General features: G+C 41.3%; 1 long non-coding RNA gene across 1 annotated transcript; it reads right to left on the bottom strand.

The window, feature by feature from the left end:
- Positions 1-10,220: 10,220 nt before the first annotated feature.
- On the bottom strand, positions 10,221-14,336 carry LOC122820516. The gene is made up of 4 exons (XR_006368808.1): positions 14,066-14,336; positions 13,599-13,962; positions 11,631-11,945; positions 10,221-10,751 (listed from the first exon to the last, which is right to left on the bottom strand). It is a non-coding gene; the product is annotated as an uncharacterized LOC122820516 (long non-coding RNA).
- Between the last annotated feature and the right edge of the window lie 116 nt (positions 14,337-14,452).

Here is a 14,452-nt window from a genome sequence, read left to right as displayed (position 1 = left end):
ACGGGTTATGTTTCTCAGCATATGAATAAAAATCTGAAGATGACAGTCGCCTTCATCGCCAGGCCCTGCAGGTCTTTCCCTCCCCCCCTGTTCCCACTGAATATGGAGGACAAACGCATCACGGCGCTCATAAGCCTTTTTAATCAGCGTGAGAGATTGGCCCCCATATCTGTTAGCTCTGTCACTAATGGCTATTCTTCCTCATTAGGGAATGTTATCTCCCCCCTCCAACATCTGCAGGGATGATCAATTCCTCTATCATTTCAGACCAGATCAATCTCACATCACCGCTTCCTTTATAAACTTCAGTATCGCCCTCTTCTATCGAGATGCATTACAGCAACTAATTAGTTGTACCGCTGTCACATAGGCAGAGGAACTGGAGCGTGGGGACAAGTCGGAGCTGTCAAGGTATGCTCCTGTAGTACAGATAAGTCTTCATTAAAGAATTTAATCCCACATAGCCACACAGAAGGCTGATGGAGAGAGTTTCTGTGTAGGCAGTGGAAAGTGTTTTAAGTCTAAGACCAGCTTCTTTTCTGTGTAGAACGTATGCTCAGGTTTATCAATAAATTGAGTTAAAATACATGAACTGGAATCTCACAACTGAGTTTGGCATAACGCGGCCTTGCAAAACTGATAATGCTCCTTGTCAGGTTCAAACACCTATCAAAGACAAAATTAATTAAACACACTCCTTAAATGGTTTTAAGCTGCAGGCCAACGACAGAGATGTGCTTTCAGTTACAATCTCCTACCGCTCTGAAATCACATATGCCTGCTCCTCTCTTTTTGCATTTAGGATCCCTATCACATTGGGCGCTGCAACTCTCAAAGGGCGGGAAAACAAATCATCACATAGTTGCAGCGCTAATGACAATCACTATCTAGACACATGTTATCTACACACTAGATTCTTCTGTTCCAGGCACAGCGTAAGCAGACAAGGTTATAACGAGGGGAAAATGGAGTCAGAAATTGATAAGCAGACTGGTGCGTTGTGTGTCTCTCAGGAAGGCCTCAGGAAGGAATCAAAGTAAGGAAGACAGAGGTAAACGAAAAAGCAATGAGTTACTGGTTGATCTATGTTCCAGAAGAGTCAGAAAATAGCTGCTCCCTCTGCAGGGTGTCTGGTAAATAATTCCCTTAGAGATAAGGTGAGAGGTTTGTTCATCCAGGAGGAACTGGAAGTAGAGCTGCTGCTTCTCCATATCCAGAAGGGCCAGTTGAGGTGGCTCGGACTTTGGTTAGGATGCCTGCTGGTCGCGTCCCTGGTGATGTGTTCAGGAAACATCCCACCAGGAGACAGAGGAAAACCTGGGACACTGGAGGGGCTATGTTTCTCTGCTGGACTTGGAACGTCTTGGGATTCCCCCAGAGGAGCTGGGCCGAGTGTTGAGGAGAGCGAAGTCTGGGTCTCCTGACTTAGGCTGCTAACCCCTGGATTAAGTGGAAGGAAAAGAAAGAAGAAAAATTCAGGAGTCTAATTTGTGAACAAACGCCATCATGTCTACATGATGAATGATGTGTGAGTTGGAAAACCCACTAGCATCCCTCCTGAATACAACATCTCCACAGTGAAACATGGTGATGACATCATCATACTACATGGGGAAGACTTTCAATTTGCACGTGACTAAAATTTTACTTTCTGATCTACAAGCAAATTGCTATGTTTTGCAGATAGCAACACTGCACATTTGCTGTGGTGGTGCTTTTCCTCAACATTGACAGAGAAGTTGTTCAGGGCTAGTGGATGGATGGATGGAAATACAGAGAAGTACTGGAACAAAACCTGGCAGAGGCTGGCTCAAATAAAAGCTTGTACTACAATGGCCTAGTTAAAGTCCAGTCCTTAATCCGGTGAAATTAATATGACAAGACTTCCAATCTGATGGGCCCTCAGCAATTTTGCAAATGAAGACATTTCTGTGCTTAGATTAGCAAACGTTGGAGAGGCTTGCAACTGCAAAAGCCAATTCTATAAGGTATCGACTCTACTGACCCACCATGTATTACTTTACTTCAGCTTCACAATGACATGCACATTCCTTGGGCCTTCTCACATAAAATCCAGATAAAAACACGTTGACATTTGAGACTAACCCCTGACAAACTGTGATAAAAAAAACAGCCCCAGCTGCAAGTGGAATTTGTGTGAATATGTTGAGATTCCTTGACCTGTCACTGGTATGCATTAACTTGATTCAGTGAGCTGTGTAATTCTATGCAAATGGAAATAATTTTAGTAATTATATTCAACCCATACCAAAAACAAAAAACAAACAAAACCCAGGAAGTAAGTATTATCCTCTTTCCAGTTTCCATGTTGGCGTTATTGCTGGATTTATGCAGATGTTTCCCCTGAGAGTCTTAACCTTTGGATGGAAGGGAATCAAAGTATGGATAGGCAGGCTTTAAGAAAGGCCATCTGGGAGCCGTTGTTTCTTCGGCGTTTAGCTCTGTTATAAGGTCAGTACAACCATGAAAGCTTTAGAGACACATAACACGCTTTTATAAACTGGGCGTAAAGCTTTACACTCTGATGCCTTTCAGGGCAACAACAAAGCAAATCCTCAAAGCTCTGTGTGGTAAGAAAGTCACTGAGTCAGAAGAAAAGATGATCTGAGCACATCTTCAGGGGTTGATGGATGCTTTATGTAGCTTCACACGAAGTTCTAATCAAAGTCCAGTCAGAACACCATGTTAATAACGTCCTCGGCCTCAGAACCGGTCTTAAACTTTACACTTGAAGATTCTAAAGGTTAAAGAGTTTGAGCACATCTTCAGGGGTTGATGGATGCTTTATGTAGCTTCACACGAAGTTCTAATCAAAGTCCAGTCAGAACACCATGTTAATAACGTCCTCGGCCTCAGAACCGGTCTTAAACTTTACACTTGAAGATTCTAAAGGTTAAAGAGTTACGGTTTTGTCTTCCTCTCATCTTCTTCACAGGTTTTCTCAAAGTTTTTGAGGTTTTCATTGAACACCGTTTGTTCTGCTAAATATCTCAAGTCTGGTACCTGTACCTTGTTATTTCCTAGTTATCAGTTGTCAAAACTGAACTTTTGTCTCTCTCTTTCTCTCACTTCAGTGTGCTAGTGCTAACAGCTGTTCAGGCTGCAGCAGTGAGTCCTATCTGTAACCAGGGGAGGAAAATCTGGCCATGTTAGAATAAAAGTAACCCAGAGGGCCTTTTTATGGGTCCTGAAAAACATAGAAAAAAAACCCCTTTGGTTTTTCATGTTTGCCTTCTGAGTAACGTCCAGCTTACCATTTATGACAGTTACTGTAAGAGAATAATCCACTAATGCTTTGGAATTTGTTGGACTTTTCTTCCACATTGTCTTCCTGGACTTCAGTGTCACCCTTTTTCTTTTCTTCCATAAACCTGAGGTCAAGGTCCTCTTCATCAGTTGATCTTTCTATCATAACTGTAAACCCTTAAATGCTTTGTTGCCTTCATGACCTCATGATCTGACACAGCCTTCGGTTGGCAAGTGAGATTTAATTTCTCTATTTTCAGATTAGCTAGCGTCACGCAGTTTGCGTCCTGTGGCGTCGTGGGCTGATACGATGCTTACCTTCATTCACCGCCAACGATGGAATTCGTTTAGATTAACAGATGGAAGCAGAAGAATTTAACATGATACGATTCACCGCTCTACTGCACTGCAGTTTTTTTTTTTTGTTTTTTTTCCAGTTTTGTTAGGGTTAACAACCTGGGCATCTTCAAATAAAGATGTTCAAAATGTCTGTTAACACTCATTAGTGTGACATATTTTATTTGTTATTATAGTTTTACTTCATTCTTCTCTCTCTTGCCTTTTATCCTGTTTTATTCCTTGTGTTTTGTATGTTTTATTTCATTTTAGCCACTGTAAAACATTTTGGCTAACCTAGTGGTTATTTTAAAGAGCTTTACAAATAAACTTATTATAATTATTACTACTACTAACAAAGTGCAACTGAATGCGATTTATTTGCTTCAACGTGACAAGACAAAGCAAAGGAAAGAAATAATATTACTCAGTTGAACAAACATATTTAACCACCTTTCACAAACAGGCCTTGTCTGCCATTTCTAGCACAAATAATAAAAAAAAAAACTTTATTAAAACTTTCAATGGATGAAAATACTGAGGCGTAGAGCAAAACAATAAAACCTGTCAGGCTGCAGGTGTGATTAAGTTTCATATAGTAACTCAACGTGCCTTTTCTATATCATGAACAATAAAGCATAAAGTTGGTTTAGTCTCATTCATGACTTCTTGTTTAATGATTTATTTAAAATTCAAATGCTGGTTCAAACTAGCGCTTGGATCGCTTATGAACGTTAAGTCAGATGTGATGAAATTATTGTTCCTCTGGTCTGTGGAGTCATGGGGAAGGTAATAAAAAAAAATGATTAAAACAACATGGTTGCCTCAGTCTCAGTAACTCAGACGTATATTCAGAGTAGAAGAGGAGCTCTGATGTTGACATTTTTTCCTGTGCTCCTTAAAGGATCTCCACATACAAGAGTATCGAGGTGAGGTGTACTAATTTATAGTTACTGCATTTTTATCACCCTCGCCAGCTTCACCTCATTATTGTTGTTCGTGACATGCACCTTACTCAGGCTCTTTAGCAGTACTAATCATCATCTGCTTTCCCATAAAGAGTATATGTTAAGGCAGTAGCTCCCAAAATGAAATAATTAGCTAGATCGCGTTTCTCAAAGTAGCTTCTCGTTATTAAACGGATCAAGCTTCATCGATGTGAGGAAGTAAAAAAGCATGCATCTAAACAAAATCCCCAAAACAGCACCTCGTCACAGCTGCTCTTGTACATGTTCTGTTCTATTGTTTCTCCATGATACTTCAAACATTGAACGCCTTGAACTTGGGCTTCTGTCTCTTTAAAAACTCCTGCTCTTTCTGAAACTCCGCCTTCAGGAAGTCATCACAAGATGGCTCCTCTATTAAAACGTTAACAACATGCTTACCAGCGTTTCACAATGAAGTAGCTCCTATAATGAGCTCAGCAGATGCTGCAGTTCCCCCAGGTTTTTGCTAATTGCTGCTGGCTAGTCTGAAGGAGCTGAATGGGGGAGTCACAGGGGTGGGCTGCTGTGGGAGGCGGAAGAACAGAAGCTTGCATTTTTGTATATAATTTGAAGGAAAGAAATTGATTTAATACAGTTTGGAGTCAGGTTGACATAGAAAAATGTGGACAAAGGGAATCATTGGGAATACTTTCTGGATGCACAACAAATGCAAAAATAAAGATGAAAATAAAATAATTTGGTGGCATGTATTTTACAAACTATCCTGATGATCAGACATTTCCCTTCTTTGTGTTTGCAGACAAACCAGTACTATACAAGAGCGTTGGAGGTTATCAGAACCTGCTAGCTCTCTGCCGGGCTCCTCTCCACAGCGGTATAGAGTGCAGTGAAGAAAGAGGACAGAAGGGATGTATTATTTATTAATAGTCAGTCTCCCCAAAGCTCTGTAAAACATCCTGTTGAGCTCCCCACGGTTAGCACTTAGCTTCAAAGCAATTAAAACAGTGGCAATGGGAGTGGAATGAGAGTGGAGGAAGAATTAATTGAGAGAGGGGATAGGAATGCGACCCGCCTGGCCACAGGACCACTCAGCTAAAGCCATATTATGGATTCAAACTGTCCTGGAGAGCAGATTCACCAGCCCAGGTCAGGGGTCCCGAGTCAGGGGTTAACGCCCTCGTAGGCCCAGTGGACAGGCAAAGACTGTTAAGTTACCAAAGAGATGCCTGTCTCCCCCTTTCTCTGGCTTGCTGGGTTTTTTTGCGGTTTGGATTTTGTAAATGACATCTTGTGTTTAAATGAAATGGGAGAGTGTTTAATTAGCATTTAGCCTAACATCAAATGGAGTCTTGATTAATGGCAGCTATTTGTTGCCTCTGGCTCTTATTGGCAACATCGGGATCACAACACCTGAACGCCTGAGGTAATTTCCAATGACGGAGCCGAACTTGGAGCCAAACAAGTAGTGGGCACGGCTCAGGGTTTCCTCACAGCCACACACATTAGCAGACTACAACATAAGGTACAGGCCTTTTGTAGATGAAAATAATTGCTTGCAGAGCAAAAGAGATTAGACTGATTGAGTCAAAAATAATTACCTTGGCTGATTACCTCAAAGTCTGAGTTTATCAGAAAAGGTGGTTCACAGTAGTCTGTAATGCCATGCCTTCGTGTTGTTTTACCTCATGGACCGGGCCACAGGGAAGAGGCCTGGGCAGATCTCCAGATGAAGGTTGGGTACATTTGACATTATAATATAACTTGAGAAAAAACTTGGATTAGCATACAAAAATGCCAAGAGTAAATCTGAGGTTTGACATTAAGGAGAGACGGGAAAAATTCTAAAAACTAAGAAGCTGTCTAATAAAAACAGTAGCATGAAGACACATTATCCTGCTTCCAAGGCCGTAAATCTCACAAACCCACATAAAGCAAGGTTTAAAGATACGTCCGACAACAAAGGCTCTTCAGTGTCATAAATGCTGCCTAAGTGGTCTTTAATAAAGGTAGGTTTTACACGCCTCACGGGGATTTTCTCATAAAAACTTGAAAGGTTTTGGAAGACCATTCTCTCCAGCAGGGCTGTAAATCTCTGTTGACCTCACAGACAAGAGCAACACCCCTAAAGAATTCTTAGAAGACTCGTCTTTGCCTCCAGATCTTTACTCTGTGTGTTTTTTGTCCTAAATGTCTCTCTATTTTCTCTTTCTTACTAGTCTGGCCATACCTTGCTGCCACTCATCATTTATGATTACATTTATCACGACTTTGATTTGAAAGCCGACGAAATTAAAGAGAAGGTTCTGTGAGAGCTCTCTGCTCAAAACGGAGACAACGTGATAGCTGCATTATGTTCCTCTGCTCTGCTATTTTGTGCCCACTGTCACGGTGGGTGATGCAACTAAACAAGCCGAGACAAAGCAACTATTCTAAGCTATTCTGAGCATCTATTTGCTTCGGAGTGAGGGGTGCCTTCTTCTCAGTTTGAATGAGATGAAAACGCAATGTAGCAAGCCGTCTTTGCCTGTTGGCTTAGATAGTTGTTTATGGAGGGTAAGGCTCATTATGTTTCCATCTGTCCATTTCCTGTTTATCCATGTCCAGGTCTCCATGATAGCAACCTAGGCAAGGCGGTTCAGGCTCCTTCCACAATATCCAGAGGGGTTCCCAGGTAAAACACGCTATGTAGTCTCTCAACTGAGCTCTGGGCTCGCCTCAGGGTATTCTCCCAAATGGACATGTTGGCAAATGCTAACATGAGGAAGCATTCCAGTCCAAGTCGATGATTTCCCCTGGACAACCTGAAATGACTTTTGCCACTATCTCCACAAGTCCGTTCACCCCACCTACGCCTGTTTTCATTGCTTTATCCTCGCGTCTCATTCTCTCCGACACCAACTGTAGCCTGCAATCTTGAAAGGACATTTAGACAGAAACAACCCAGCAGTATCCATCATCCCCAGCTGTCCTTTTGACAGTGCCTCTCCTGCTGCCACTGCCTCACCGACCTCTGCCATAGAGTCATGCCTTGTTTCCAGCAGCATTGTGCATTTTGCTTCCATTACACCTTGTGTCTGGGAGCTCTATAATGAATCTGACAGAATTTTCCTCCCTCTGCCTGACTTTACACTCACTCTGGGTCAGCGGTTCTTGTCCCCTGCTGAGAACGGCGTAGGCAGGACTCTGCCTCCACTTCCTGAATTGTCTAATATTTCGCTAAAAAACAATCCTGTCTCAATGATATCTTGAACTTTAGCTTCTCTTGGATTTTCTTTTCACTTAGATTTTCATTAGAGGGAGACTCTATGGTGCCTCTGTTGAAAATCAGGGGCCAAAAGACCGTTTCTTCCAGATTTATTGCCACCCATTTATGCCCACCTGAAATTTTGCATCTTACTGAATAACCAATCAGACAGTGCGTTTGTAAACTTTTTATTCATTGCATATAGTAGAGAATGCAAGAATGGCACATATAAAAACCAATTTATGCTATATATAGTCATAAATCAAGTGTATGACCTTCCCTACATAAGCAGCATTGAACAAATGACTGAAGGAAGGACAAAAAAGCTCTAAAGGGTAAAAAATAAAACCCCCAAATGGCTGCGAGAAGCTATGAACCGAAAGCAAACCATGTGATGCATTCACTGATAAAGTAAGACTCTTCTTCCAGAGAAATGATAGCCCACATCTCGAAGGCAGCCTTTACTGTGGCCATTTATACACGCAACACTTTTATAGAGAACACTGTCTGCGCCTTCATGAATACCTCAAAGCAGGGTATGATGTGCATCAAAGTGCTGCTTTTGATCTGCAAATACCCCCCAAGCCTTTCCCAAAGGGATGGAGAGGAAAGAGGGTCGTTAAGTAAAGCTGCAAATATGTTTGTTGGGTTTCATTTTTAAACAAGGGAGTTCTCAATAACACCGGCGGATTGTCCACCCGGAGTTACAGATAACTCCGGTGGAGCGGCACTATCCGTGATGCCAGGGTCACCAGATACAATCTACACATCCATCAGTCAAAGTGCAGTTGCTGCTGAGGTGTACTTCCCTCCCTTCTTCGCTCCCCCACGCCTTGCTGCTTCAGGAATATTAAATATGGGCTCTGTGGCCACTGCAGATGCAATGCCATTGATTTTGCGTCAATCCTCCGGGCTGCAGTAATTTGATTTGGTATCAGCAGTGGCTAAATGAGACTTCTTGAAGCAAGAGCAGAGAAGATGAGGTGATGCGCTGGCAGGTTTCTAATTCTGAACTGCTTCATATTTGCAGGTGGGGATTGAGATTCATCAATACCGGAGTGGCTGAAGGATCCAGCTGCCCTTGTGCTGCACTTACAAAGATCCTGTCCTCCTGTTGTTTCCTTCCTTGTCCAATATCTTTTTTCTATACCTGAAAAGGACCTCAAAACAAGATAACGTTGGTATTTTTTTCATAGTGCCAACTTTAACGAATAATGAAAATCCCTCTGAGAATTCAACAAAAAGATGTTATAAAGTTGCGTGTTAGGACCGAAAGGTCTAGGCCAAGTCCCGTTGGGTTTCTTTGGCAGAAGTTGCATTTTTCTTAAAGCGATATTCATCACAACTGATTCTACTCTAATGAGGATCCCAACCCCTTGTGGCACTCAGCGCTTCACCAGAGTCAGCAACGAGCCTAATGCAATTAGGCCATGGCTGTCTGACGGAACCCTCTTGGACTCTGCGAGAGACGGCCAAGATGTTTCCTAAATGTCGGCACAATCAGAAGAGCACGGCTCGAGTGCCACGGGCTCCCTCTGGGGCCCTCCTGGCTTCTTTTACTTTCTGTCAAACTTGTCTGCTCAGTTTGACTACAAATTGTAAAAGCAACCTGTGGATTTAATAATTTAATATATGTTACTTTAAAGGCCCGTTGTACACTCTCCCAGATCCAAACCAGGGCTATAATAGTTCTGAGTTTTTCTTTACGGTTTCATTTTATTCTTGTTGTGACTTTTTGTTTGTCTGATTCAGACAGTTAGTTTTAATTAGTTTTTAAAGTGTGCTTGCTATTTTTATTATTTGTTAAATGTTTAGTTTTAGTTCAGTGTTTATTAGTTATAGTAGTAGTTGTATGTTTTTTATACTTTGGTTAATTTTTAGGCACAGAATTCAAAAAGGTCAAAATATTGTAATGAGATCATGTTTGCATGGACTGGATAGTGGATACCCGACAGAAGATTCCATTTTCAGAAAACATAATCAATTTTTGTAGAACAACCAACTCTGGGCGTCGCCATTTTTTGCAAACTAGCATAAGCGCCACCAGGAGGAGAATGGAGTTTTGTAATTTGTCGACAGCTGACGTAAACTCTATGTGAGGGAGGTGAAATAAAAAAAAAAATCTATTTCTTATAAGTTTGGAAGGCTAATAAATTGATTGATAAACACAAAAACGCAGTATATTGTATCTATAATTTCAGCATGTTTTGGTTCATTTCATAAACTCACACTACAGTTCCAGTTTCTCATAGTTTGCCCACCATTAACCATTGTTTTTATTTAACAAAAATGTTTTCTAAATTTCAGTTTATGTTAGTGTTAGTTACCTATAATAACCTTAATCCCAGTATACTCAAGATATTCACAAATCTATTGACCGGAGAGTAAAAAGGCGTCGCTACAGTGAAGCAACTTTTCAGCATAAATCAACTTCATATGCACAGCTGGATTTTAATAGGGAGTAACATATAAGAGACAAATATTGTGCTCTTATCTGCATTATGATGGTGCATTGTGATTCATCCTGACAGTGGCTGCTTTCTTTTCTTCTTTTTGCCACATCACTGGAAGTTTTCCCACCTCCCTGCGAGCAGCCTCCCCTCGCCACGTCCTCAGCGGTGAGCAGCCCAATTCTGCCCCCAAGTGGCAGACGACAGCAACGACCGGCCACCGCCACAGACAAGGAGGTTAACAGCTCCAGATGCTCGCCGTCAGGTGCCACGGCGGGTTCAAAAAGACGAGCAGACGTCAAATTATCACAGAGCATGGCGGCTCTCCCGCTTTTTTCCTTCTTTTTTGATGAGTGGACATCAAATCAATAATCTGTTCATTAGTCTTACATGAGCAAATCTAAGAGCGATCCTCTCTGCCCAGACAAATCGATACCGCATGTAGTTACTCATTGTGCCAGATCCTTTTCTCCATCCATAACAGACTTTTATGTGCATCTCTCCCAACTGCAAAAAAACAAAAAAAACAAAAACGAACACCTTCCAATTACTGCAGAACAAATCCCCCTGTGTGTAACCTATCAGGATGCTGCGCATTGAATCTCTTTGAAGTTGCACCGCAGCGGAGATTTCTGTAATTCGTTGCAGGAGCAAAAAATATGACATCCAACATTCAACCCCTGAATGTGTTTTCGCCTGTCGGTCCGCAAATCTTTCTCTTTTTTTCCATGCAATCAAGGTCACACAGTGAGAGGCCACTAACAATGTGTGGGCTTATTTCCCTCCTGCCTTCATTACTATACAATTAGCTGCGGTGCTATTCAATTTCCCTCATTTCAGACTTTGCAGATCAATATCACTCAGGCTGCTGGCTAAATGGTTTTGCTGCTTGGAGGGCTTTTCTATAGCTTAAGGGGAGGTATCAATCACCGAGCTAAAAGAGACATTCAGTCCTGGAGTGAGAAACGAGCAGACGGTCTTCAAGGAGCAATTGCACAAGATTTGAGAGAGCTGTGGTGGTGGAATGGGGGCAGTGTGAAATATTTAAAAGTAGATATTACCACACAGTTCAGGAAGAATCAGGGTCAATATGTAAAATTGATTTCCTGACAAATAATTCAGCAGCTCTATATTTTTTGCCCTTTTTCGTTTGATTTGATGCAGTCAGAATCATCACTATGCTGAAAAACTTTTTCTAGATAATAATCGAGGCTAAACTGGATAAAAGAGATAGTAGTAATTAGCTGTCTATTGAGAAAACCCTTGTGATATTGTTCTTAACATATGAAAATAAATGTTTCTTTTTCAAATCATTTCTGAATTAGAGGAGAAAGTGTTTACACACGACATAGCATTCTGAAATGGTTGGTGTTTATATCGGTGTACCTCAAGGTTCCGCACTGGTGTCTCTGCTTTTTGGTTTGTTGGGTTTCTCTGAAACTTGATCACTTCGTGGCGTTTCTCAGATGTACAAACATGACGATGACGTTGAATATTTATAAGACGTCATTCCAGCAGCTGACTGCCGCAGAAATGTCAGCTGCTGATAGCTTAGATCTCTGAAAGGCTTCGTGACGCGTGACATGTAAACAGAGATCCAGATGTGAGCGCCGTCGTAGCGGGGAAGACAGATGTTCAGGAACGTTGGTTCTAACAGTCTCGAGGAAAAGTATTCATGTCTCTCAACTTCTTCGTATAAACCTGTAAAAAGTATAGAAATTAATGCAATACAATAATAACACAAAATAATGACAGTTAAATAAAAAAAAACATGCAATGTAAAAAAGTTGATTGAATACATATTCAATTTATAACTGAATATATAATCCAACAGAATTCCAACCAAATGGTGGAATGGACGTCAGCTGAGTGTTTAGTGTTTCTATAGGCAATTTTCTACACACTCCAAAATGTGTGTAGGAAAATACTGAACCCACAGAAACCCTTATGGAAAAAGTTTATTGCTCAGTTGAATATGACTAATATCTGACCATCGGTACACAAACAGGAAGTACTATACCACAATAACTAGAGGGAATATATGAGCAAGCTGGATAAAAATGTTTCAGTTGCACGATTCTGGGATTTAATTGAGCATAATTAACTACGTATTTTCATAATGTTTTATATTAACCAGTAAAAAAACAATTCTAAATTAATAAAATTGTTGTTTGCAACAAGGCAAATCTATAAACATGTATATTAGTGGTGGTAAACGAAGCAACATAAATAGCCTTGTGGGGTTTTTTTTAATGAAGAAAACCAACAAAAATCCAGGGGCACAAGGAAATCCAAAACACAAGCAAACTGGAGACATGAGGTTAGCAACCAGCATAATGACGAGCATGGTAACAAGACAGACTGGAGAGTTGTGACTGAGATAGAGGAGCTTAAATACTGAAAGGTAGAACAGAACAATGGACCTAACGAGAAGAGGCAACTGATTGCAGGTGTGAGTAGTTGGCACAGGAGCTGGCTGAGGGGGAGAAGATGGCACAGCGAGGCAAAGGGGAAAACAACAGGGAGGAAACATGGAGCTGAAAATACAGAAGACACTAAGAGTAAAGAAAATCTGATCAACCAGAAGAGAGAAAGACATGAGGGCAACAGAAACCTAAAGGGAAACAAGGAACCTAGAGCTACAGTAAAGAGAACATTGAAACAAAGAAATAACCTAACTAGAATCACTAAAGAAAGATGGACAGAGATTCTGACAGAAAAAGACTAACTAAACCTGAAGTGACAAAATGAGAAAATTAGGAACACTAATAGGGGAACTAGAAGGACTTAAGAAATAACATAACTAGGATTACTTTAAAAAAAATGGATGTAGATGTAACAGAATTCAACCTAACGTAACCAGACAAGAAAAGCTAAAAACAATTCAGGGGGAATCTAGAAGGACTCAATAACTTAACTGGTACTACTAAATCAGTGCTTCTCAATCCCAGTTCTCAGGCACCCCCTGCTCTGCATGTTTTAGATGTGCCCCTATTTCAGAACAGCTGATCCAAATGATTGCATTACCTGTTCAGCAGGCATCAAGAACTGCAGAAGCCTGTTAATCACTCATAGATTCAATCCAGGTGTGTAGCAGCAGGGAAACACAGAAAACATGCAGGCAGGGGGGCCTGAGGACCGGAATTGAGAAACACTGACCTAGACCAAGACGTAATAATAACTGTATAGTAACTAAAAAATAAACTTAACTATAGAAACACCACAAATGACTGAAAACAAGGAAAACAATAACAAGACCATTCTAATCACACTAAATAACCTCAAATAATAAAACTGAAATGACCATGAAGGGCTAAACCAAAACATAATGCAAAATAAGTTGAAAAGCCAAACCCTGAAACGCAGAGTCCTGACGCTTATCTAGTTTTTTGGTGGCAGTTTGTCGCTGGGCTTTATTCATGCTGACGGGCTGAACTCCATGTGTCACGGCTGAGCGATCCGGTAGCGGATCAAGGTTGACGGGTCCAGATCTGCGGTTCGACAGCTCGTTGTTAACCCACACCGTCCCACGTCGGAGCAGTTAGCGCTATGAGCTAACCATGGCTGAGATATGAGCCACCTCGGCTGGTGAACGCAGCTCGGTCGATGTCCTCGCGTTCGACGGAACAACCAGACACCGACTCGATCTCTGAGGGCAATTAGTTGCGGCGTGGTCGCCTGAACCCGAAGGCAGGAATTTGGAGAAATGTAGAGTCTCCTATAGGAGAAGGAGGGGATCTGTCTTTGGAAATGAGTTGAGACGTGAAGGGGAAGAACACATCACAGACCTGCTCTAGATCTTAATCTCCACCAGAGCTCACCTTCTAATCGCGCCGCGTCGATCGCATCCGAGCAGAGGGAAAGTCGAAACTCTTTTACTTTGCTGTTAACTCAGCAAATTCCCATCAAGGACATCGTTTAGGAACAAAACCCAGGAACTGTGCTGCATCTGTATATGCAACAGAGAGGCAAAGAAGTGTTTGCCTCTCTGTTTGATGAATTCTAGTTTTGATTGTGTTACAGGTTATTATTAACACCGCAAAAACAAAATCCTACCAAGTATTTTTGGTGTGTATAATTTCTAGTGCAAACATCTTGACGTAAGACCAAACTAACTTACACATGACTTTTTAGCACGCAAGTAATTCCTTAATATTGAATAAAAAGTACTAGTTTAATTGGCAGATTATTTCATTATTTCAGTTAAA

The sequence above is a fragment of the Gambusia affinis genome, linkage group LG18 (assembly GCF_019740435.1).
Source record: "Gambusia affinis linkage group LG18, SWU_Gaff_1.0, whole genome shotgun sequence".
Taxonomy (NCBI): domain Eukaryota; kingdom Metazoa; phylum Chordata; class Actinopteri; order Cyprinodontiformes; family Poeciliidae; genus Gambusia; species Gambusia affinis.
This window is presented reverse-complemented; position numbering and strand designations above follow the sequence as displayed.